At 37.1% G+C, this 27,702-nt stretch overlaps 1 protein-coding gene across 3 annotated transcripts in view; it reads left to right on the forward strand.

Moving 5' to 3' along the window:
- Window positions 1-310: 310 nt before the first annotated feature.
- Window positions 311-27,702, forward strand: part of LOC149068738 (fatty acid synthase-like) — a 63,474-nt gene continuing 36,082 nt past the window's right edge. Inside the window, exon 1 of one of the 3 annotated variants that reach the window (XM_089250533.1) lies at window positions 311-397. The gene's annotated coding sequence lies outside the window, so the exon portion shown is untranslated. Of the gene's footprint in view, window positions 398-19,917; window positions 20,230-21,825; window positions 21,912-27,702 lie in introns of those variants that run through there. The other 2 variants (XM_089250532.1, XM_089250536.1) reach the window with 2 other exon arrangements.

Here is a 27,702-nt window from a genome sequence, read left to right on the forward strand (position 1 = left end):
GAAAAACAAATCACCAGATTATGTTGTTTTTCTTTTTGTCTTTAAGTAAGGGATAATTAGATAAACTATAATCTAAAGATTTTCGGGAAAGCAACCTTGGCAAGTTGATATCATGAAATGAATCATTGTAACTTGTAATATTATCGAGGCCGGCCATAATAGCCAAGTCATGTATCAGCAATAAGGTTTTTAAGAAATCTTCTTCCGTTTCCATCCAATTAAGTTAACCGATGACTGACAGATGATCATCGCGGGGGTCGATGATTTCTCAGTCCAAAATTCATCTCTTTAGTCATTAAAACAAAATAGACCTGGACACGAGAGCCGGATCCCATTCCTACATCTGACCTGAAGACAGAGACCAGACATACCCCAAGCTCACCAACTGACAGAAAAGGTAAACTATGTTCAAGTTATTTTTATCATTTACTATTATCGGGGTTGAAAAATGGCCTTCAACTCATTAAAACATTAGTGATGAATTTTAATTCATTAAGGCAACTGACTACGTGTGGGGCGCTTTTCTTGAAAACCCTGTGATTTTCACAAAACAAGTGGGGGGTTTGAAACAAAGTAAATAAAGTAAATGAAATAAGGAAATCCAGTGAAATTTTTCGAAATACAGTAAACCTCGGTAAGTCGTCACCTTAATAAGTAGTCGTTTTTCTTCAGGCTTGTCCAGCTTTCATAGACAACAATGTTATTAAACCCTCGTTAACTCGTTGCTAATTTCGGTTAACTCGTCACCATGAAAAAGTTCGAGAGAGATAAACAGATAATTTCTATGGCTTCCTTTAAAAAAATAGCTTGTGTTAACAGTATTACCATATGCTTAAAAATCACCATAAAAGTCTTATGTACCAAAACGTAACAGTTCAAGTAATGAAAGTTACGCTGGGGAAGCTCATTTGCCGACTAAAGTTTCTGAACCATTAAATACTGTTCGAGTAAGACCTGATTTCTGCATGGGTCCCACTAATTTAGGGCTCCAAATTTAATATTATCCTTGTTGGAAAAACCAGACATTTTTTTCCAAAGTTGGTCTTCTAATGTGTGATTTTTCCCTACTCCAGGTCCTCCACAAGTCCCTCAAAGTGTACCCTGTGTTCGAGATCACCTTGTAGTTAGTATGTGGAAGATTACCGTGATAAGTTTTACCAAGATTACCTTGTAATTGTTTCATGAACTACTGATAAAGAATTAAAACACTAAAATTAAATTTCATACATATGTAAAATTGATGTGCAGTAGTTCTGTTGTGAATAAAAGCTAACTATTTTAGCAATTGCTCTGATTAGTCTAAATTAAAAATTACTAGTATAAATCAAAGTGTACCAGTACATTTTAACACAATAAGTTAAGTAATAAGAGCTCTAAAAAGGTAAAAATTCCAATTTTTTTTTTCTTCTGCAATCCATGAATTTTCTTAATATTGTAATTCTAATTCATGTTTTAATATAAATGTTATATTACTTTAAATTTATGCTGTTTTTTCACAATACTGCACGTTAAAACTGACGCCACTTCGCTTAAGTCATAATTTTTCGATAACATGAGATGACGACTTACCGAGGTTTTACATTATCTCTGAAATCTTTTGAGATATTCTGAATTATGTCCTCAAAATTGGCTCATTTGCAGTACTTACGCTAGACATTGTGCACTGAAAACCACACAATTTATTTGAATAGTTTTGATATTGTATGTGATATTCTATGACTGTTTTCTGTGGAATGAACTAAAAGTTTTAAGATACGCAAAATGTTCTGAGATATATATGACAGAAAAAATACGTGAATTTTCACAAAAAAAAATTCAATTTTTTTTCATTCAAACAGCTGTAAAATATTAAATTCTAAACATATGGCCGAGATTCTAGTTCATGGCACAGTTAAGGTTATCTGGAACACTGTTGAATAATTTCATGAGAATACCTTGCATAATTTTTGAAAAATTTGATTTCGCGTGGAATAAAAGTCACGGAAAAATGAATCTTCGAAACTATATATATATATATATATATGTATGTGTGTGTGTGCGTGTGCGTGTGTGTATAAACAGGGCTGCAACTAGGAGGGAGCACCCGGGTCTGGTGCCCCGGGCACTGGAGCAGAAGGGGTGAGAAATTCCTTCTGTAATCACTCCTTCAACATTACACGGGGTGGAGGCAAAAATTCGAGCTTGCCCTGGCTGATTGAGTATCCATTTGGGGATTATTTTCTTAAATATCACATATATACACTGAAGAGCCAAAAAAACTGGTACACCTGCCTAATAACGTGTAGGGTCCCCGCGAGCACGCAGAAGTGCCGCAACACGACGTGGCTAATGTCTGAAGTAGTGCTGGAGGTAATTGACACCATGAATCCTGCAGGGCTGTCCATAAATCCGTAGGAGTAAGAGGGGGTGGAGATCTCTTCTGAACAGCACGTTGCAAGGCATCCCAGATATGTTCAATAATGTTCATGTCTGGGGATTTAGGTGGCCAGCGGAAGTGTCTAAAGTCAGAAGAGTGTTCCTGGAACCACTTTGTAGCAATTATGGACGTGTGGGGTGTCGCATTGTCCTGCTGAAATTGTCAAAGTCCGTCGGAATGCACAATGGACATGAATGGGTCCAGGTGATCAGACAGGATGCTTAAGTACCTGCCGCCTGTCAGAGTCGTATCTAGACGTATCAGGGGTCCCATATCACGCCAACTGCACACGCCCCATACCATCACAGAGCCTCCGCCAGCTTGAACAGTCCCCTGTTGACATGTAGGGTCCATGAGGTTGTTCCATACCCATACACGTCCATTAGCTCGAAACAATTGGAACCAAGACTCGTCAGACCAGGCAACGTGTTTCCAGTCCCCAACAGTTCAATGTCGGTGTTGTCGGGCCCATGCGAGGCGTAAAGCTTTGTGTCGTGCAGTCATCAAGGGTACACGAGTGGGCCTTCGGCTCCGAAAGCCCATATCGATGATGTTTCGTTGAATGGTTCGCACGCTGACACTTGTTGATGGCCCAGCATTGAAATCTGCAGCAATTTGCGGAAAGGTTGCACGTCTGTCACGATTAATGATTCTCGTCAGTCCCGTTCTTGCATGATCTTTTTGCGGCCGCATCGATGTCGTAGATTTCATTTTTTACCGGATTCCCGATATTTACGGCCCACTCGTGAAATGGTCGTACGTGAAAATCCAAATTTCATCGTTACCTCGGAGATGCTATGTCCCATGTCTCGTGCGCCGACTATGACACCACGTTCAAACTCATAACCTGCCATTGTAGCAGCAGTAACCGATCTAACAACCATGCCAGACACTTGTTGTGTTATATAGGCGTTGCCGACCGCAGCGCCGTACTCCGATTGGTTCCATATCTCTTTATTTGCATACGCATGCCTGTACCAGTTTTTTTTGGCTCTTCAGTTTATATTACCCTGTGTAAGCATTATATATTTGGGAGAAAAAAAAATCTTTGGGATTTTTACTTGGTTTTGCAACCAGGCAATGCGATCTATCTACCCATAAACGCTCATTTTGATCTATCTGCTTTTGAATCTGGTTCCTTCACTTATCCGGTTTTGCAACCAATCGCTACTCAGACACGAATGCTTTTAAATGTTATGGCTTCACCTGCTGCTAGATCTGTAAAAAAACTAAAAATAAATTAAATAATCTGGAAAAATCTAAAAAAAAATGAACCCATCTTGTTTTGAAACTAGACTGTTTAATTGTGATACTGAAAATGATCCCCTTCTGCATTTAACCATACCTAAACACGTTTATCCTCATTCTGGAATATTCAGTAAAACCTAAGGAGGTTGTCATCTGTTCCTTAGTGCAATGTTTCTCAACCGCTCGTTCGTGGGCCAGTCTGTGGGAATTTCCTACTAGTCTACGAAACATTTCCCAAAATTCTTACGCCCAGTAGCATGGTGAAAAGGATCCTTCTGAAATTTATCTCAGAAACAGCGCTGAAGCCACGTAAAAAGGGGTTGTCTAACTACGGAAAAAATGAAACTTCGAACTCCTAAATTTGCTCGTCTGGGTGCCGGAGACTATAACTGCTCATAACCGCCCTCCATCATCCTTATTCATCATCATTGCATTTTCGTCGACATATTTTGCAAAGTCCCTTTTGGCTTTCTTGGTAACTTCAAAGTAGTTAATGATGTGCGAATAAAAGACGTTTATATCAAACATCTCTCCAATAGATCTGAGTGTGTCAGAAGGATAAATTATGTTACCTTGAAAATCGATGAATGAGTTCAAATTCTATTCGCTTTCCATTCTGATATTTTTGCATATAAGAGAAATGCTCATAAATGTTGCTTAAAATAGAGAAACATCGTTCCAGGGCATCTGCTGCCACCTATCAAATAAAAACAATACCATTTGTAATTATTTTTCAACTAAACTTGATTGTTGTTTTAAACTGGCGTGCAGCTTGAAAATAAATAATATGCAGTATGATTCATATATTGTCCATTTTCATATTGTATACCGGCGTAAACCTTATGCGCCAAAATACTTAAAATGTTTTTATGTTTACCGCAGCAGTGTTTACAAAAAGTGATTTTGCGGCAAACATAAAAATTTATTAATAACCGATATTTTGGCGCATAAAATTCCACGCTGGTGTGCAGCATAAAGCTAAAACTTTTTGTATTATACCTCATATTGTTTATTTTAAGCTGCCAACAGCCAGTTTCATTTGAAGAATTATAAGAGGTGGTTCTCTTTTTTTATTCGATAGATGGCAGCAAAGATCCCAGCTCAATGATGTTTTTCTCAAGTATAATTGTGCGTATAATAGTAGAATTTGAAATATAATAAAAGTAGTGTAGGTTAGGAGAAAATTTTCTCCTATTATGGTTTCCTGTAATTCTCAACTTCGAGGCGCGAATGCGAGCCGATCTCCCCATCAAAAAAAAAATCTTGCCACGGAGAGCAACAGGCCTACTACGATACAATTATTCAATCATAACACTGCACTCATAGTTAGAAAACTGATGGCAGCACTATATCAAGCATTACACAGAAACAAAGCTTCACGTTAAGTTCACCAACACATGCACGCACATTTTGTAGCGTGGCCCAAGTCTTATTCGACCACCTGCTTATATCTCTTCATTGAGACAGAGTGGCGTGCCATGATCTGGTTAGGAGGAAGAGGAAGTGCCACAAGTGAAAAAAGTTGAAGAAGACCGCCTTATATATAGAACCGCCCCTACAGAGATGTAGTCCCTGTGAATAAGTGAACTAATATTTATATAGGGGAAAAATTCCGGCTTAAACAAAATCAGCATTTTTGTTAGGCACCCCGAAAAACTCACATTTTTATACTGCCCGCGCAATGAAACAAAATGAAAAATAGTGAAATATGCGTCTTTTTTCGTCATACGAGAGGAAATTGACACCGAAACATTTCGATGAAAAAATCGTCATTATATCGAAAGTCAAAATTCTTGATTTTTGCCACTTTGTATGTGCCGAGTCTGAAAAGGAATACGAAAATGATCATGAAAATCTTAACATTTTCAACTACTATTTTATACCTCGACGAATTTTATTTGAAGGCAAGGGGGGGGGGGGTGAGTTTCTTATCACGTGATACAAAAAAAGAGCAAATTACAGTAAATAATTGATGTATTTTTGGAGCCGAATAAAAATTTCAATTCTTAAATATTTCTTCACTATTATTATTGTTGATATTTTCTTTTGTGTGTGTGTGTGTTTCACTTTAATTTCGGAATCAACTGAACGAATATGATTTATATTTGGTTATAACGGCATTGTAGATTCTCCGAATTTTGTTATTATGACCGCGAGGTGTCGTTTTCAAGAACTTTTTCATATGATAAATATAATTAGATGTAATCAAAAATAGTATGGATGAAGTTGTTGTTTTATTATGACTGTGGAGTGGTCATATTTGATCACGAAAAATAAAGAAAATTGGGATCACAAGCGAGAATGGGGGGGGGGGGGATCATCGTAAATTCTCGTCAAAAAAATGTCGCCAATCGTCGGTAAAAAAAAACCCTTGGCGAAAAATGCAGTTTGTAGTGATTTAAACTGCATTTCACGGGGGGAAAAATTTAGCAAGCCAAATACGTGAGATTTATATTTATATAGGATAATATTGGCATAGAAGAATACGCGGGTGTGGAGGGGGTTAAGGAGGTGTCTCCCCCCCCCCCCCAATAAAAACAAATTGTATTATTATCACGAAATGAGAAACTTTGCCTGGCGGAAGAGCGTAGAGCGCTCATATTCGTGCCCTACCATTCACTATACATAAACTCGGCGATTCGCTCTCACCGTTCGAGGAGCATGTATCCCCTTATGCATAGCCTAAGGAATAAAATAATTCATACGTTTTATGCAAATTATTTTCATCCTCAATTTTGGTAAAGATTATGATTTAAGGTAAGTTTCGTTGTAAAAACAGCATATTTTGTAAAAGAAAATTCAGGAATCGAAAATTTGTAGAATGTCTCTGGTCTACGATCACCCTAATTACAATAAATGAATGATACAAATTAGTGACGAAAAATGTGCCGTTATATCCGAGGTCGCTGCGTTTTCAACATTATTTTATTCAGGAAAGACAGGGAACGCGTAATTGCAATCCTTACATTCTTGGTAACGCAAGAGGTATTAGCACGAAGTGATAGATAGATAGATAAAACCGCTCACAACCTCGGACTGATGCAAAGCACCTTACTTCCGTTATCTAAAAAGAGGCAGAGTTGCGTCGGAAAAGTTAGCAAAGATTTATAGTAGTGGCTCCCCTTGGCCCCGTACTCACAAGTATCGAATCACTCGCGACGTTCTCCCCATGAAGACATCTATCAAGTCAATGCAACGTGCCAGCCATTTGACTGTGACGGGAAACGAAGAAACAAAGCCTCCTTCCCCAGCGCTGGGCAGTTCTGTTTCCCCTTTCCTTTTACGGAATATGCAAATTTACCCACACAGAAAACACACAGAGCCTTCCGTTGACAGTGCTGGGCATTCACATTCGAATTACACATATATTATTTACATTATAAAAATTTCCCCTTTTTTACGTTATATTGGGAATGTACATGAACATTACTATGAAGGTAATACATATTGGGAACGCATTACCTTCATAGTAATGTTTATGTACGAAGTGATTGGTTATACGAACAAGAAAGATAGCAAGACGTCAAAAGGAGAGAAGCTTCTGACGAAACTTAATTTCGCCAAATAACTCGCTAGGCACTTTTTCCTTGACACTACTGTGGAGCTGCTCGTCTTCCACGATATTATTCACAAAAGATGATGGCAACTCTATTGAAAAAGTTAATTTTACCTTTGAAAGTGCCTTTTTTTTTTAATTAATAAAATAGAACAAGAATCGAAAAAAACCGCCCGCACCCACCTGAGAAAACAAAACGATAAGGGGAAAAAACATCACTCAACTTCGCCAAATGTAAATTTCTCCAAGTATTTCACTATGAGTGACGTAATGGTTCATCACTGAATCCGATCAATCACGATGCGCTAAATTCCATACAATGTATCGTTAAAAATGTAAGGTTTATTTATACGCAGTCGCCAATAACTGACGTTATACAGGGTAATCCCATAAAAATTCGTTAATAGTTTGAAAATTCATTAAAATAAAAGGAATGGATATATTTGAATGCGGTTTGCAAAAAAATTATTCTCTCAAAAAGGGATTTTTTTTGGATGAGAAAAAAAATTACCTCAAATTTTTGTTAACAGAGGGCGGTTGCATGGAAGCAAATCACTGCAAATGTGCAAACTAGAGTCCTATAAAATGCAGGGTGTACGATTAACAGCTCATTTCGGAATTTTCCTGTTACTGACGCTTACATAAGGTTTTCATTGTGATTTTGGCATTGGTGGATAAATTATTGTTGCTGAAGTTCCTTTACCTCAGCCCCGAACCACCGGCTGAAGCTTTACGGACGTTTCAGACACAGAAGAGATTGAAGAAAGATTCAGGTCAAATAACTCCTGTAGGACTGGCGTGCAATGTCCTCTATCTACAAAAATTTAGACTGAATTTATTTTTTCCTGAACCAAAAAATATCCCTTTTTGCGAAAATAACTTTTTCGCATTCAAATATAACAATTCCTTCAGTTTTTATGAATTTGTAAACTATTTAGTTATTTATGGAACACTCCGTATAACCGAGGTTGTTGTAACCGTGTTCAACTGTACATGGATTAGAATACATCGAAATGACGAGAAATATCATGCCAGTTTAAGTCAATTAGAGGTTATTTTTTTTCTAAAAGATTACTATTCTAATATAATTTCATTGAAGGTAATCATAGTTAGTCGAACATGACCGCAAACAAATACAAACAATCTAGAAAACTGCCGCTAAGGTTCGGAACGACCGTTAATGAATAGTTCTATAAGTAGGCGTAAAAAAGGAATTTCCAACATATACACATAATGGAAAAGTCAGTAATTTCCTTCACACGTGACGCCTCGGACATTGGCAACATCCGGAAATTTCCATGGCATTGGGTAATAAAAATGGAAGCGAGGTCACTAAACCATTAATATACTTTTTTTTTTATTTCTCGAACGTTCACTCCTCTTCATTTCATCGCATAAGAGAAAAAATAACAACGTTGAGTATAAAAAAAAGAAATAATTTCGAAATCTTGTTAAAAAAAGCATAAAAAGATGCAGCCCAAAATGACAATGATGAACAGCACCTACGTTATGAAGAAGAAGAGAAGAAGCCGTTCTTATATAAAGGGTATAAATGTTGTTGTTTGTGTGTGTTCTTCGTTAAGTAAAAGTGACGGCAATTCTCAAGGTTTTTCCAGCGTTCTTTCATTTCTGAACGGCTGTGGCCTAAGGGCTAATGGGATGACCGAAATGATCTAGAAACGGAAAGAAAAGTTCTTACCTTTAATTCTCGAAAGAAGAACCAAAAAGAAAGAAGTTACGCGTGGAGAGTTGCGGGAATTTCCGCGAATTTATGTAGACGTCCTGAAATTTTGAGATTGTGACTCGTATATTGTATAACATGGCTTCACACAAGGGTAGGGCGGAGGACAGGGCTTCCTCCCACCACCCGGAGGGCCCCGGTACGATTCTTATCACTTTTGGTTTTTTCACACTATAAATTCAGTTTTTTTTGGGGGGGGGGGGTGTCAGTGAATAATCTCGCCTTGGGGTCTGATCAAATTCCTTACAACAAAAAACGGCGACTTGACCGCAGCAAAAAATTGCTATCGCAGGGAATCCCCCATCGACGGGGTTAGCGCACCAACCTCTCGATGAGTATAAAAAACAAGCCTGCCATTCGGAATCGGCAATAAATTGTAGGTCCTGGTCTAATTAGCCCTCGTGCGCAGAAAATGACCGTGGTGCGACAAAAATGATCGAAATGATCGAATTCCTCTGCCAGGCCCGTAGATAGAAATTTCGTTCGTGGGGTGGACAACTTTCATTTCGGGGGGAGGGGCAAATTGATAGAACAATAGATTTAGCCATCTTTTCCACTTTTTTCGGTCATTTTTTCACATTTCGGGGGGGGGGGGGACCAGACCAATACGTCATCTACCCCCCCCCCCCCCCACTCGATCTATGCCTATGCGACTTGATGAAAGATGAGGAATTTTGTTTTGAATATGAAAAGCATTCTATGGCAAATATAAGTACACATCATATTAACCCTTCAACGTCGAGTGTCGTAGTGAGTACGTCGAGCCCGGACTGCACACGTGCCATCGACCGACGTGGTCACTTCGTCGCGGTGGGCATCGGAAGAGGAATAATGTGGCTGTGTACGAAATCATATCTTATATGTTATTTTCATTTATCATATTTTATTGTGAGTGTTTCAATAATACGAAATTTTCGATTTTCTTCTTTCACACTCTCTGAACGTTTGCTGCTTAAAGAATCTAATGATGCAAAATAGTTAAAAAAAATGTGAAACGGTTCAAAAATTTGAAAAAATAAAAAAAATCTAAAAATTACAAATGTTAAAAAAAATTTTTAATGTTTAAAAAATTCGAAGAATGTGAGCAAAAATTTTAGGAATGTGAAAATAGAAGACAATATGAAAATAAAATGACTAATTATGAAAATAAAATAAAATGACTAAATGATATGATAAAATAAAGTGATTAAATATGAAAATAAAATAGCTAAATATAGAAATAAAATTTAAAAATGTTAAAACAAAATTTAAAAATATTAAAACGAAATTTATAAATGTGAAAATAATATTATAAATGTGAGAATTAAATGACTAAACAAGAAAATGAAATTATAAAATGCACAAACAAACAAAAATACTAAATGAGGAAACAACACATGGAAAAGTGAAATCTCAAAATGGAAAAATAAAATTTCGTAAGGTGAAAGTAAAATTTCGAAATGTAAAAATAAAATTGAAAGATCATAAAGAAACCCCATAAATCGGAAAATTGAAAAAATATATAAATGACAATTTAAAGAAAAAAAAACAAATGCTAAAAAAAAAGTGAAAGTTTCAGAAATGTGAAAAATTCGAAATAAATTTATCGAAATGTATAAATCAGATAATTACACCACGCGTGAAGAGCCACAATAAAGTTATTGAGATCTAAAAATGAAAAAAAAAATGAAATGAATACATTAAAATCCAAAACTTAAACAAAATTAAATACTCATAAAATATAACAAATACGGTATAAAATAAACTTTTTTTGTTAAAAATGAAAAAAAAAATGAATAATAATAATCGAAAATTTAATTAAATGGAATGAAAAAAATCTACAAAAAAATTTTTTCGCAAAGATTACAGTCTAAATTTTTGGAACAAATTTTAGGATATGAATAAAATATTACATTTTCTTTAGTATGTCCCAACCAGTTATCCAGCATATTGCATAGAGACTAGCAATGAAAAAGGATTATGAATATTGAATACAAGTTTTCTAGAAGGAAAATATGTTCATCATAATTTTTTTACACATTTAAATACTCGTGAAAGCGTTCGTACTCTGTTAGTGTGGTCAGGTTTGCGCCGTGAACAGAAGTGAAAATTCTTCCGCACTCACTACTGAAATTATCAGTTACGTAGGATAAAAATCAAACCGTAAATTTCACTTGTCTTCGTAACAGTACTTCAAGTCGGAAAAATTCAGAAATCGTATACAGATAAACGATAAAACGGGGAAAAAAAGGGGTTATTCCGGCATTGCATTCCTCTATGGAAAGATTTCGTGACCTTGAAAAAAAAGCAAATGCTACCATAAATACAGACGAAAATTTAACATGCAGCTCATGCCTTCTATCTGATAAATAGCATAGGATGACGTAACTGTGAAAAAAAAAAGTTCTTGAAAAATGTACGAGTTCCTTTTTTACTTCTTATATCTCAAATTGTTTGCACAGCGAATATCTCTGCAATCGTTGGCTTTGGAAGCATACTTTCAATTAAAACTTATATTCAAATGACGTGCGGTTGCTTAAAATGTCTTAAATTCCCCAAGGGGTCGTATACATGAAAAATGTAGATTCTGTGTGCTAAAACTTACAATTATTCAAATGTAAATGCGACTCAGATGTCATTTACAGAAAATTGCTTACTTTTAAATGAGATATTAACGGAGGTAGGGAGATCCGATATATATGGAGTTTGCAGCATTTATCGGATTAGGGCCCAGATGCTGATGACATTTTCATTTTTTAGCATTCTTTGCATTTTTCCGCACTTTTTCACTTTTAAGGCATTTTTTAAAGTAAACAAATTATATGCATGCTTATGATACATTAGGTAGTTACAAAAAACAAGGCTGGATTTTTTTTTTGAACAAAAAAAGATGCATTGCTTTCATCATTTCATTTATATCCCTCTTTTCAGATAATAAGCAAAGTTAAGTATGTACCAATGCAATTCCAAGTAAATTTAGTACTCAGTAAAATTTTTCAAATGCTGCCACTCCACTAAACATTAAATAAAAGTGAATACAAAACAATTCTGATCCTATATGAGAGGTTGAGAGAGACTTCTTTTTCTGTTATTTAAAAGAATTGATTATGAACATGGGAAAATACGTGCATATGTTGTACTGCAGGGAAAATTTTTAAATCTCCAAATTCATGTTAAATGACTTTGATCCCTAAGATGCTGCGTGCATCAGTATTTCACAAGCTTTGTTTTGCCAAAAGAATATTGAAGGGCAAATGACATACAAAAGATCAAACTTCAGCATTCTGGGGTTTCTACCATTCCCATTCTTGCAGGAAAAAACGGGTTGAGATCATTAATGCTATGAATCAAGTCAGTGATGTCCTTAGTTGTACGAAAGACCAATTTGCTTTTACAATATTCAACAGTGGACTTGCTACCCTTAGAAAAATTTCTCTTGTCTCGCTAGCATTTAAAAATTTTGAAGTTAAAGAGAAATTAATTTTGTGTAGATTTTTTTTAATATCTCCAATAACATCTGTTGATAATGAGGAAAGTATATCTCGATATAAAATATGACTTGCAGAAATTTGTATTTAGCTTTTTAGATTTCTTAACCCATTCATAAATTATAAACGTTTTATTTGAAAAATTTCATTGAAAATTTTTGATGAAATCTAATGTTTAGAGTAAATTTAGATGCAATTTTTAAATACAAAAATTTTTTTCGAATGAATTTTAAAACTATTCGCTTTGTTATTTTAAGAGCGTTTTTGTCATTTTTTAGGGCATTTTTTGTCATTTTTAGAGCATTTTTTATGGTAATTTTTTAGGATTTTCAGGTCAACAACAATATCCGGGCCTTAGTAATGATTGTGGGTGTGGTTCACAAATTGTGAAACGAAAATTAAAATCAAAGTTGTGAAAATTCTGCAATTGTCAAAAAAAATGTGATTGCTATTTATTGAGAACAAAAAAATAAAAGGGTTGAGTTCAATTATATATTGTGCAGTCCCAAAAAATAGTAACTTTTGAGTCAATGAAAACATGCCAATATAGTGATAAATTGCCAAAGCATAATGGTTTTACGTATTTAATATCTCGGTAAATATTGCATTTAAAATTATGAATTTTTTCGCGAATGATTTTTCAGAGCGGGATCTACATTTCAATAACTGGAAGTTTTAGCTCACGTGGACTGTATCAAAGGGTAATTTCTTTGTTGTTGTTTTTTTACGTAAATGACCCCTCAAAGAAATTTTAAGTTCGTCATTTAAAAACTTTATGTACCTGTGGAAAATATGTTTCTAAAGTCAACGGTTGCAGAGATATCTGCTGTGCAAACAAATTGGGCCAGCCTGTATAACAGATATCGAGTATAATACTATACGCTCAGAGAAGCCGATTTGAGCAGTCGGCTTTCTAGCCAATCATCACAGTACCTCTGGAGTTGAGCGGTTTTTTGAAATGTTGAATGTTTTCTTTCTGTCCATGCCGACTGTTGATTGACAGGACGGGGAGGGGGAGAAACATGTTATCACGAGAAGAAAACTCACAACGGTAGCTGGGGTCGGGGATGCTGAAACAAAAGACCTCTAAAAACCCGAGATATTTCTGGTTACCCAAATAAAGCAGATCAAGTTAGACGAGATATCTCGTGACTGCCACTGTAAGGGTTAAATTGGGCTGGAGAAAGATGGTTTTTTTACCTTCTAACTTTTCACCCAATTCGTAGGTGTTTATAAACGGGGCATGTCAGTACCTTCCCATAGATAAGACCATGAAGGTTGCCATCAGGTCGATGGGTTCGATCCTTGGGAAGCAAATGAATAACGAGTTCTTTTCCGTACCGAGCCTGAAGCGAACACTGGCAGATGGGACGTTTCATTTCCAAACCAACTCGTCCGGTAGTAAATTGCTGTACGGCGATATGACCGGAGTTGGTATGGGGAAAAGTAGCAGCAGCAGCACAACACGAAACAAGCACAAATCTGAGGTCAGAGCTGTCAACCGCTATTTCATTCTGATCACGTTTTTTCGTTGGGACAGAACGCGTTTTTTCCACCTAGGTAACGACACCCACGAGTGCCGAAACATATGTCGGTGCGTTATAAAAATGTTATTTGTCCTCATCACGTTGTGAATATTTTCTATACATTTTTATATAAATCTAATAAAATTTGTTTTTCACATTTATCAGTGATTATGTTTGACTTCCAGCTGGTATTGGTAAATAGGATAAATCGTCAGTAAATTAATCAAATTTGCAGGAAATTTTGCTCAAATTTCGGTTTAGGACGATGTATTCGATCAGTGATGTAGTTTATGTTTAAAAATGTTGATAAATTTGAAGAAAGCTAACATTACAATTAATGACCTTATCAAAACATGGGCAACATGGCTTATCGTTACTGGCAAACAAGTCGTGCCCTCTGCCCAGCCGAAAACATGTTTCTTTACAGAGCAATTGGTTCGCTTACATTTTTTTTTTAAAAACTGTGGAAAATTTTAAAACTCGCTCTATCTTAACCATGATGAAATAATTAATTTTTTTTAAAAACCCCGGCTTGAGCAACGTATACCATCAAAGGTAACAAGCATCATTGGTAATTCACAAAAAAAATCCTCTCTATATATAAATGCTTTTATGTCAGATACGAACACTTACCAATTGCTCATTATTCATGTGCATTTTTAAAAGCAATACTCATTGAATAGCATCTGCCCTGCTAGAAGGCATCTTGGATTCGTCTCGGAATTTCTAGGGCGTTGGTCAAAGCGTGTAAAAATGTGTGGGAAAAAAGACACACATGCAAATACTCTTATCAATGCTTCAGATTGAAGAAAAATAAAATTACCCTGAAAAAAAAAGGATTCTGGACACTAAAGGACAAAAGGACAAATTTTCCGAAACGTAGGAGGACGCTCCGAATGACACCAAAAAGGAGGACGGTTGGTAACCCTATTCTAGAGATCTGTGGTAGCCTCCTCACAAAATCTTATTGTGCCACGGGCTTAGTGTCGTCTAGCCCAGTGGTTCTTAACCTGGAGTCATAGCCCCCCGCCCCCATGGTCTTAGGATATTCTAGGGAGCTCCCTAGTCATTTAGAGGCCCGTCATTTAGGGGGGGGGGGCAGGGGAAGCTGTTGCCCCCACCCCTGGCTTTTGAAAATACACTAAAAATGGTATACATAAATAAATATATATATATATATACATTGAGTAAATGCGCTTTGCCTCCTCCTCCCCCCCCCCCCCGGAAAAAGTTGAAATGACGGCCCTGCTAAGGAGGCAAGAATGAAAATCGGGTGAAAGTGGGGAGCCACGAAAGGTTGTTAAGGGGCCTCAGAAAGCTGTGAAAAAATATTCTGCTGTGAAGAAATAAGCTTTCAGGTGAAGTATGGTGGGTGAAAAAAGACGAGACTACTTTCATGATCCATTAGAGCTGCCCATAGAATCTTGACCCATTTAAACGCAAGGGCCCATCCGGGCATGACCCGGAGGCATCATGTCTATAGAAGACCTACATGATGAGAGCTGGTACCATGATGTTTTGCGAGTTAGTGAACAAATTTATTAACTCAAGGAAACAGATATTTTTTGGATATTATGCCGAGGTGAACTCAGAAAGAAAAGCAATCTATTCTCCGCCAGGACTTGTGTGTAAACCCACGCCTTCTTGCAAACAGAATTAAAATTTGTTAACTGTTACTTCGTGCTAAATATGGGGTCCAAAAAGTGGTATGTCCAGTAAAATACGTGACGATACAACGAGACTACACAGTAAATACCCCTCCTGACTTGGATCCGTTCCTTCCCTGAACTAGGTTTCAGTGAGCTTCTTTCTTATGGGAGAGGTTCTGTGCAGGGCTGAAGATCAGAAGTCCTCGGGAAAAAATGGTGTTCTGGGACCCCATCATCATCATCATCAACCATCCATAGCTGGATGTAGGTCTCCTCTAAATTTTTCCATTTCACTCTGTCTGATGGTTTTGCCATCCAGTTGACTCCAGCCACTTTTCGGATCTCGTCGATCCATCTTGTTGGGATGCCTTCTATGACGTTTAACACCACGGGAGTACCAATCCAGAATACTTGTGGTCCATTTGTTGTCCCGTCTTCTTATAGTATGTCCAGCGCAATTCGGTTGTTGGAAACAATGATCGCGCCCTCTGGATCCGCTTCCTGTGCAGGGTTCCAGATCGATCTTATTTATAAAATTTTCGCTCGCTATTAACTTAGTTTCGACTAAATTCAATTAAGTAAGTAAAAAGGATCACACTCCTAGATAAGTGGGGGGGGGGCCGGATAAGACGGGAGGCACAAGAAGAAAACACGGTCCCCAAAGGGATGCCATGGGATAAAAAATGTTTAAAAACCAGTGATCCAGCCGCTGTCCTGACTGTACAAGACCACTATTCTGGATATCTGTTGGAGATCACATAACATGCTTCGATTGTGTATTACACGATGGCCGTGAGGAAAAATTCGGTGAACATATTTTTCCTGACCAATGAAATTGCTTATCTTACCGTTCCTTTGCATGAAGCTTATCGAGTTGAAATCACATTTGTGAGCATGAGAAGAGAGAGAGAGAGCTTCAATCCTGATTCAAAGAAAATGCAACAAATTACACAGGAAATATCTAATAACCGTTTCGTATATTTTGTAGCTAAACCATCCGTCCAGACAGAAATTTGAGGTTAATGATTGATTGTGTATTAAATATTTTTTTGTTCCTACTAATTTCACAAGGTCGTTTCCCTCGAAAAATGTAATAGTGAAACTATTCAGAGAGAGAGAGAGACTCTTCCGCAATAATTATCGCATCACTTCCTTGAAGAATATTTCTATGCACTGAGAACGCGGAAGATTATGCATAAAACTTTCGAATAAGAAATGAAAACAATGCCTAAAATGAAGGTCGGATGACGAGAAAAATGGACGATATCCTTGGAAAAATGATGATATTATCGAGAAACTTAAGTTTTTAAAGGGTTTTTTTTTTTAATATTTATGTAATTAACCTGCATAATAGGAGGTTTATAGGGAATCAGTTACACAGTAAAATATGTCTAATAGAGGAGGGCCTTTCCTCTCTCCTTACAAAGCTGACCTTTTTTTTTTTTTTATTGAGGGAAATTATTAGGGAAAATACCGTGATATATTAAAGTAATGTTGATTTTATTGCATTGCAACCTCGCCCGAAATACTGATAGAAAAACAAAACTAACTGATAATAGTTTCCCGGTTATGTACGTCACATAAAATGAGCAACGATATGATACGAGTTTGCATCATTCTTATCACTGCGTGGAAGTTTTGAGTTCTTTGAAAATGATTATCTTACAGTGATCACACCCAGGAAAGAATTGCACCATAAATGACTTGGTATTGTGATAGGCAAACTACGGCCCGCTTAGAGGTTCTATCCGGCCCGCCGCAGATTTCAAAATAATAGTATAGAAATTTTCGATTTCAGTGTATTGAAAAAATTCATTTAAGCGGATGATCCCCTATTTTTGCATATGGGGAAATATAAGTGTGAAAATTTAAATAAAGAAATTTATTTAAAAACTTTTGCATATGCAAATAAATGGAACACATACGCAATAAATATGCATAAAATTGTTAAAAAAATGCTTCCTGTATTTATTTTTTCACAGTTGCGAAGGATAACCCATTGTCTCATTTGCAATTAAATATTTTCAGGTAGTTTTCAAAATATACAACACATTCCGTCACTTTATTGCCAAGCGTGAAATTCCATTTACCGTATTCCCCCACCCCGTCTTTAGCCGGCATGCCGGGAAATTCGAGTCACATACTCTGGAAAATTCTTAAATACTGTATCTATGTTTTAAAAATCCATTCAATTGATTAAATGCATATTGTGATCCTTATTGAACCTCGCTTTTCCCGGAATACGGGGAACGGACCAGACCCCAACATCCAAAAATCTGATGTCCCTCGAGTTTTATGGAATGCCGGCTAATGCGGGGGAATATGGTATGAATCAATATAAAGTTCGAATATTGCCCAGCCCGCTTCTAAAAAAAAGTTTGCCCAGCCCGCTTCTAAAAAAAAGTTTGCCCATCCCTTACTTTAATACAATATTTTGCGTACCTAATATAATTATCCATATGCATATTAGTCATTGACCCCTCATCCCTATATGTATAAATTCCATCATGTTCGTTTGGTGTTGGTTTTTGATTTGTGTTTACCATCTCTTCAGTTATCATTTTAAATTAGGTATCAAAGTCAAGTTTACCTGTTCCCTTGAATCCGATAAAAATCGTAATTAGGGGGAGAGGCAAACAGGACTGAACAAATCTCCAAACATTTACATGCCTTAGGCCGGGATTACACTGTAAAAGTTTTGGAAAAGTTCTTCAATAAAACTTTAAAAATTCAACTAATAAACGTATCGGCTACATTGGATTGAATGTAATAGATGCACTTATTGGTTGCATTTTTCAAGTTTTATAAAATAACTTTTATCATTTTATCAAACTTTATAGTGTAATGCCGGCCTTACATTAAAATAATTAATACATACCTGAATCTGTACTTTAGGGGGTCATTCAAGTATTACGTCAGCATCGGGGGGGGGGGTCAGTGTTTCGCTGACTTTTGCTGACGAGGGGGGGGGTCAAAAATGGCTGAAAATCTGCTTACGTAATACTTGAATGGCCCCTTATATGAAAGCGTCGGGCATGGCACCACAAGGGTAGGGCTGACAGGGCTCCGGCCTAGAGACTGACGATAATGATTCTTGTTATTTTCTGATTTTTTTTGCTTTTTCACAATATAAATTCACTATAGAGAGGTTCGTGAAAAGTTTGTCCTGGGGTGGGGGGCTACTAAAGATCCCACTCAAGGGTCATACTGCATATGGGCCACGGTGTACGGCACGTAATTTTGAAAGATGCATATCCGATCGAAATTTTTACACATTCACTGGACATTAATTTGTCCAACCGTGGCCACAAGTTACCTCCATCTTGAGAAGCAACCATTTTAAGAGAAGGTATTCACAATCAGTGCCGTCTTAACGCATGAGCCCACCCGAGCACGGCTGAGTTGCAGGCATCAAGCGAAGAAGGAGGGGGGGGGGGTCTCACAAAAATGAGATCTCGTTGAAATTCTCAGTAATTTGCCTGGTAGTGCCTCGCAAAAATGACTTGGTCCGGGGCCCCCCATGATGCTCTTAAGATTACCCTGCTCACAACTCGAAAAAAAAAAAACGAAATCCCCCCCCCCCCCCACCCCGTTCCATAAATTCTCAAAAACAATTTTTACAAAAAAAACCAAAAATTCGCAACTGTAAATTATATTATTTTATGATTTTTTTTTCTTTTCATATTTTCAATGGTTTCAATGATTCCATTGATCATGGATTTAGATAAAAATCTAAATTAAGAATAAATTTCCAACAACACTTATAAAAATAGCATCGATATATATGACCGATGATCGATAAATGATATGACGTCACGTGAAAACCATCTATTCATCAACGAAATACCAATAGAATTTTTTTTTCACACCACTGTATTAGCCGCCACTGTATTATTATTATTATAGTATTGTAGTAGTAGTACATGAAATCCGCATGATTTTAACACGTGAAAAACTGCTGTGCTAACATGAGCTATTAGCGCACAAGACGTAAGAGCATGGCGTATTCAAGGACGTATAATAAAAAAATATAAAAAATTCTAGTCTTTTCCTATCATTTTTTCTTATAATGATCACATTCAACCATCTCTATTCCCGGGAGAAGAAGAAGAAATAACAAAAAAAGTAAAAAAAACAACTGACCGGTCTCTTTACATCACTGCCGTCGACGGCGAGCATCCTGATTTGCTGGATCCGCTCACGTGACATGTGAGACCACGTCGTTCCGGCCATCCTATTGGCTAACGTCTCTTATTGTGGATATCGTACCATTGCGGTGACGGGATTTGACTAAAAGGGGGTTTTTGTAGGATTGATTCTCTCTCTTTCTTTCACTCGGGGAATACACTCAATACTCTCGTGCTCGAAATCTGATTACAATAAGCACGTAATACCTCTCTCTTCTTATTTTTTTACTTCAAAAAATTTTTCTTATCAATCGTGATTTGAAACCTAAGGATTATAAATAAATTCCCCCCGCGAGCAGTTTTCATCTCAGAGTCAGTGGTGTCGATACATTTCTATCATCAGGTGCCGGTCCTCTCTCACTTCATCAACATTCCACTGTAAATACATTTTCTACATAAATCTTGTGTGGATTAGTACCTTGAATATTATCTACTTGAGGTAAGTTACGCTTATTCTTCTCCGAATATGATAAATTGCTTCAAATATTTTCCAGAGCCGCCCTTGTGAGTGTGTGACAGGTGCAGTCGCACCGGGCCCAGCGTTTCAGGGTGGGGGGGGGGGGGTCCCCGTACTTACAGTAATGATAATTTCTTTCGGAAGTTCTAAATTTCCTCAATTATGGAGTTGTTTCTTTCATTAATTCTGCGTACTCATCTACAAAGAAATAATTCTGCATTTCCGTTTACAAAGAGGTAATAATTGGAATTATACCAAATAACTGGTATAATTCCAATTATACCAGTTATTTCGAATAACTGGAATTTTTCTGAATATTTTCATCTAGAAAGAAATAACTCTGGAATTTTATTTCTTCCAGAAATTCTGGATTTTCATAAATTGTGGAATTGTTTCTTTCATTTTTTCTGGATTTTCATCAATTCTGGATATTTTTTTCATTTATTCTGCGTTCTCATCCACAAAGAAACAATCTATAATGAAGTAATTCTGGAATTTTCTACATTTTTATCTAGAAATTTATTTATTTATTTATTCACGTCTCAACAGGCAAGGATTGCCCAATTTACAGAGATGGACAAAAGAATAAAAATACAAAAACGCAAATACAACAAACTACAAAAAAAAACGAGTGGAACAATAGAAATACATACGGAAAAGCATAATAACATGAATATTCAATACTCACACATAACTTTGAAGAAATTCTCTTATAGTTGAATTGAACATATCGGGTTTTACATCGCACTGATTATATATATTGCACATCTCAAAAATATGGGACCGTCGTAAAATATTTGTTCGGAGTTTAGGGAGGCGAAAAGTTCGCCGAACAGGCCTCCTATTTCCAATTTAAAATTCTTCAAATTCTTTAAAAAGCTTCCCAAATAATTCTGGAATTTTATTTCTTGAAGAAATTCTGGATTATCATCAGTAATTATTCTTTATCAGTTCTGTAATTATTTCTTTCATTTATTCTGAATTTCATGGGTGCTGGAATTATCTCTATCAATTACTGTTCATGTTTTCAATTCATGGATTCTTGTGCGTCTATATATATATATATATTTTTTTTTTTTTTTTGTATAGATTTTTTCAGCATTCCTATATATTTTATAATAATGTATGATTTTTGGAGGTCGAAATTATTAATACTAGTCTGGCAAGGGTGGCCCTGATTTTTTTTCTCTACATATTTTGGGAATAAATTTTCTTCTTCAGCTGACTTTTCGTGGAATAGATAAATGTCGATTAATATGGTTGGATATTCTGAATTGTTTCCGTGGGAGATTTTTATAGGAGAAATGATAATCCCCGTGTCACATTGAAGCTTTATTATATTGAAGCAAGCAAGGCAGTGGCGTACACCTGCTATTGTTGAAGAAGAAGAGGAGGAAAGAGTAGAGTGGAGAGAGAAAAGCAGTTGTGTTGCCATAGAAACGAGCTATTGGAGTTAGAATTTTTCTTTTCCCTTTATGATTTCCGTCTGGCAGTGGCGTAAAATGTCAGGTGATGTTAAATGTTACGACCTCACCTGAGCTGATCGGGACTGAAAAGGAAAACATCTCTCTTATGTTTAGTGTTAAATATCACGGCACATCTCTTCTCATCCTAGTTGAGAGTGAAACCTATCACACTGTGTGTGAAGTCAATACAGTTCAAAGGTATTGCTTTCTTCTTTTTTTCCTTTCTTTTATTTCATTTTAAAGTTCAAGCAAATTTCAAAAATGTCCTCGATAATAGTAAAGAAAAAAATGTAATTGTTAAATTTGTTTTTCAATATCGATGACTCGTGTCTGTAGCATATAAGTAATCACATGATGTATTGTATTATGAAAGAGATTTTAAAGTCCTATTCAATTCATACATTCCAGTGGCACATACAGTATCTAACTAATAGATTGGAAAGATGTGGGGGTATAGGGAACTCCTCTTCTCTACAGAAATTTTTATTTACTAACCTAAGCAATTAATTAGTAAGTAAATTTTGCGTAAATGAGTCCAAGTAAGTTTTAAGTAAATGAGTTCAAGTAAATTTCTAAAATGTCCTCGATAATAGTAAAATAAATTAATTGTTAAAGTTGTTTTTTTAATATCGATGAATCATAAAAGAAATCATGATGTATTGTATCATAAAAAGGAGTTTAAAAATTCATACATTAGTAAGGAGTTTAAAGATTCATACATTCCAGTGGCGTATGCAGGTTCTAACTTTACAATGATGGATTGGGATATGAAGAACCTCTTGTAGGGAAAATTTTGTTAACCAACCTTCATTTCTGATCAGTGACTCTCAAAATTTTGTGACCCCCCTTTTGTGCTCCCTTACCCTAGTTATATTTCATGCGCAGCTCCCCAGAATAGTGCAGTAGATATTCTGCATCTGAGAACAGGAAAACATGAATATCGCCCGCACTCCGCGATGCCCTGGACAAAGATTGGGGACTCCCCAAGGAGTCACGCCACACACTTTGAGAACCTCTGTTTTAGATTGATAAAAAATAGTTTCAACGAAGATATTTGATATTTTTAATATTTGGTTGACTTGAAAATAGGCACATGTTCCCCCTATGCTCCCTCCCCCCCCCCTCTCACCCTGAAAAAGCCTCTGATACGGGGTGTAGGTTGTGATTCAGAAAGACAGGTCGTTGGCCGTCACCCATTTTTTAAGAATCACGGGTAAACCCTTTGTTTATTCTGAGTGCAATCGACTTGTTGAAAGTTCCAACCAGTGTTCTCCAACATGCATCAAAACTCAGTTTCATCCAAATTTCGTTGGGGAATGAAAATATTTCACAATCGACACCCCAAAATTGTATAGGTTACTTTTTTCAATGGAACTATATTTCTCACTGACAGCTTATTTTGCAAAACCCTTATAATTTTGAAAAGAACAGTGAAAAATAATTACTCTTAAAAATTATTTTTCCGAATAACACTGGTTCCAACCCTTAGGTTTTAAGGCCAATCGACCAAGGTTCCCACCGTTACCTATACGAAGGAAACGAAGATGAATTCGTATAATTATTATTTTGGCTATTTTTAGAAGCTCCCGACATTCTGAAGTAGTCCTCTAGACCAGGACTTGACAAATCCCAGGCTCCCGGTCACCATGCCGACTAGGATATTGGAATTGGCGCCTAAAATTTTATGTATGTGATTGCTAAATTCAGTCCATGGATAACACAAAATGTTCTGATTACATGATAGCGTGTATTTTTTAACATAGGAAAAGGGAATAAAATCCCGGAGAAGTTGAAAAAACATTATTTAGGACTGTGTTTTTCTCTCTTGATGTTAAAACCTTCCTTGGCTCCTAAGAAATTTGGTGTCGCGGCTGCTAGGGGCGTCGCCAACCTTTTTCAGGGACATCGCAGTGAGCTGACGATATTGATGTGTGCCTGTTCGGTGCTTTGTTCGATCACCTTGGGAGGCGCAAGTGACCAAGAAAAGGGAGCCGCGGGTGCGGAAAAGGGAACCACTGCCCTAGACAAATATTTTTAGTGCCCTAACTTAATTGCAGTCATGAGTAGTAGGAGTGGGAGAGAGGCATCCTATATATATATATCGAGTTCGTAGTAAATTTACAGTATACAAAACTTAAAAAAATTAAGGAAAGTCCACAGGCTTCTAAGCTACAATCCAGTCAGTCTCCAATACGCATCATGGACGTATAGTGTTATGAATATCGGAGAAAATGTATCTTATTTTTAAATTTACAACTGATTTATTTCGTGATCGAATATTCTTATTCCTGTTATTAAACCTGCGAATATGATATATCACTCATGTAGTCATCCTACCGATGAGAATAATGACAAGATTCCCCAAATTATTTACATTTGCAGCAACCATGAGAATAGAATTTTAAGTATTTCCCGGCACCCCTGTATGATATCGAGGTGCGTGCTTTTTTTTTTATACATACTAAATTGCGGAAAACACACTGGATGGTGAAAATATATCTATTTCTATTTTTAATATAATTTTACCGCGAAAAATATTTTGTGGCAGACACCCTGTGTGATTCTCGCGGCACCCCAGGGCTTCACAGCATACTATTCTGAGATCAATATTCAAATCAGTAGGTAAGGTGTTCTCTCTCTCTCTCTCTAATCAAAAGAATATATTTGATCAAAAAAAAAATTTTTTTTGAATGGATACTATCAATTTCTGAGTTTTAATGATTCCTGAAAATAGATTAATTTTACGCAAGACTATTCTAAAAAAATGCACTCATCTCTATCTGTAGACTAGAGGCATATTTACATGGGGATTAGGAAAAGGCTGCATGGGTGCCCAAGGTAACAAATTCGGATAGGTGGAAAATTTAGGGAATGAGTGGTCAAAATAAAATCAGATCTGAAGATGAGGGTAGCAGTGCTCTTACAGGCAATAAAACCCACAAATCCGCTTTATCACTGGACCAGTGCCGGAAAAAAAAATTCCAATTCTCTAGTGCAATATTCACTGAGATATTCGAGTTCGAAAAACGAAGGAAAGTTGGGCGGAAAAACTGTATTAAATGCGTGTAAAACGGTTTCCCCACATTCAATGCTGGTTTTTTTCCCAACTTTCCCCCATTTTTTAGAATTTGAATATCTCAGTGAATGGAATGGAAGTCTCAGCACTTGGGAATGCATATTTTTTTGACGGTAGGGGAGTCAGGAGAACAACTTTATAATTGGAAGTTAGAGGACAGGGGACAGTATAAAAAGTTAGTTTTTTTATTTTAATAACTACACCCTTGCAATATGAAAGGCGTATCTGAGTTCCGCATATTATTTGGATACTTTTCCTAGTTAGAAGTATGTCTCTAGGATTAGTGGTTCGCCAGCAAAATGCCGTGCGTGCTGTTACCAATGCACTCTGTATATGCATAATTATAGTGATGCTCCCCCCCCCCCTTTCTCTCGAAGAAAATTAACGCTTTCACAGCAGTATCGCCGCATCTAGAAGTGGTGCTCCTGCGGGATCTTTGGCAACACCCCCCCCCCCCCAGACGAAGATAATTTTAATGGGTCTTTCCTAATCAATTTTTGTGTGAAAAAATATCGTATCTCGGACCTAGGGACGCAGCCCTGTCAGCTCTCCTTCCCCCATGGCCCCCATATGGGTGGTGCACGTGGGAGGGGGGAAGCTTGGAACGATATATATTTTTTTTTTTCTCAATATTGTTCTGCAGTAGAACCACTGGATAATGGGCAAATATTACGGAAGAAGATTTTGTCCGCTTACGAGGAGTTTCCATTTTAATGGATAGTAAAATACATATATTTAGGCAGTTGACGTAATTCGAAAAGTGCCCGTCAGTGCCGGACTTCGGCAGGTGCGAAGGGTGCGGCCGCGCCGGGCCGCTAAATTTTTGGGGTCGCAAAAGGGGATAAAAGTTTTTTGATTACATTTTGACTTCAACTTCTTAACAAAGCAATAGATTGAAATTCAGTCCAAGATAGAGAACCTCTAAGGTTGATGGCCAAGGTACATACAGTCAGTCCCGCTTATAAGGTTCCCGCTTACAACTTTATCCCGATTAGTAAAAATTGTTTTCGTGGTCCTAACTCTAACAAATTCTCATTAAGATTTCCCGTTTAAAGCGTTATCTCGCTTACAACGTTTTTTCATGACGATTTTTTGAAAACCGTTACAAGCGGAATCCACTGTAATCGGTTTTATAGCCTTGAGAGCTCTAAACCTTCAAGTGCCTGGGGGCGCACTCACAATTTTTAACTGGAAAGCGGACACTTGTGTCCATATTTATTGCCAAATGACATTTTTTTTTTTACGACCACGAAGTAGTTTTACAGTCGTTCACCAGTGTGAACCTGGTGGCCACCAGAGTACCCTTTCTTTCTTTCTTTCAAACCGAGCACAACTCAGGTCTATCGCCATGGGCAATTTACTACCTAGTGAGTTGTGCCGGAAGTGTAACTGTGTGTGTACCTAACCGTCTGAGTGCGTATGTAGTGTTGTGTTTGACTTTTCAGTGCTGCTATCTATACTGCAGAAGTGAAGTGAGTGATGTGTTATGATTGAATTACATTTGTAGGTCTGTTGCTGTCTGTGGCGAGACTTTTTAAAGGGAGATCAGCTCGCATTCGCGCCTCGAAGTTGGGAACCACAGAAAACCAACTTCAGCCGACCACCACTGTGGTGACGGTGGGGTTCGAACTTAGGACCTCGCGACGCGAGTCCGTCACTATGACCACTTGACCACCACAGCGCCACCAGAAGGTACTGGAAAATCCCTGTTCAGAGAGGCCGCAATTTTTTTTTTTTTTTTTTGCACCGGGCCGCAATATACTCAAGTCCATCCCTGGTGCCCGTTAACGAGAGTGTCAGTTTTATGCGAGGTTTCACTGTAGTATGTATAGGGACCAGTGAAAAAGCTTACCGGGGGTCCGAGGAAGATTCCAACCCGGTGTGGCCGTGAAGATCCCTTCTATGTGGGGCCATGACTTTTTGGATGAAATAGGGCTTAGATTTCACCTTGAATTTAACCTCAAAAAATCATTGTTGATTAGGGTGACCGGTATTTTTAAAAAAAACTCTTTGTTGGTGCACATCTCTCACGTTGAAGAACTAATTCACGATTTAAAAACTTTAAAATGAGCAAACCCGACAAAATGAGCATTAATGCTCATTGTGATTAATGCTCATTTTTTTCATCATGAAAATTTTCATTAAAACGATGATGCGAAAGCCGAATATTATGAAAATATAACTATTATTATATCATGTCCCGGATTATACGGCTCATGTGGCCATGGCCGTCTTAAAGGTAGGGCTATCAGGGCTCCAGCCCGGGACGATCTCAATTTTTTTTTACACTATAAATTTATTGTAGAGGAAGTTCGTCCAAGATCTCAGCCAAGGGACGCAGATCTGAGATGTGGGGGGGGGGGGCAATGCATATGATCACCTTATCATAGCTACCAAGTCTCCCGGATTTTCCGGGAGTCTCCCGAATTTCTACTCTATCTCCCGGACTCCAGAAAAATTCTTCCATCTCCCGAATTTCGCCCACGATTGTAAAAAATCCCTACATTTAAGGGAAAAATATTCCCCAAGAACACACCTGCTGCTTCACAAGCGTTGTGTAAATTTTGTCGCCCATCGTCAAATCACAAAAAAAAAATTCATTTTTGGGGAGAAAACAGTAAATTCGCCAATCAGCAAGCGTCAATCCGACGTTTCGAAATCTAAAATTGGCACGATCACGTGTATCTCCTTTATCCATATGTCCTGTTTCGGTACCGACGGAGATTTTTTGGTTTGCGAGATTTGATTTTTGAGAGGTAATTTGAACCAATTTCTAATTTAGCTCAACCTACTCGTTAGCCATGATTGGCGATGGCTTGCACGGTGTCACAGTTTTTGCAACGTGAAAATATCCCTAAAATTTCCTTTTTCCTAATGAAAAATCCCTAAAATGTTTTAACAGATCACTTTTAC

Source organism: Pholcus phalangioides, unplaced genomic scaffold (genome assembly GCF_987345545.1).
Source record: "Pholcus phalangioides strain wild (caught in Gottingen) unplaced genomic scaffold, Ppha-v1.0 ptg000024l_1, whole genome shotgun sequence".
Lineage (NCBI taxonomy): Eukaryota > Metazoa > Arthropoda > Arachnida > Araneae > Pholcidae > Pholcus > Pholcus phalangioides.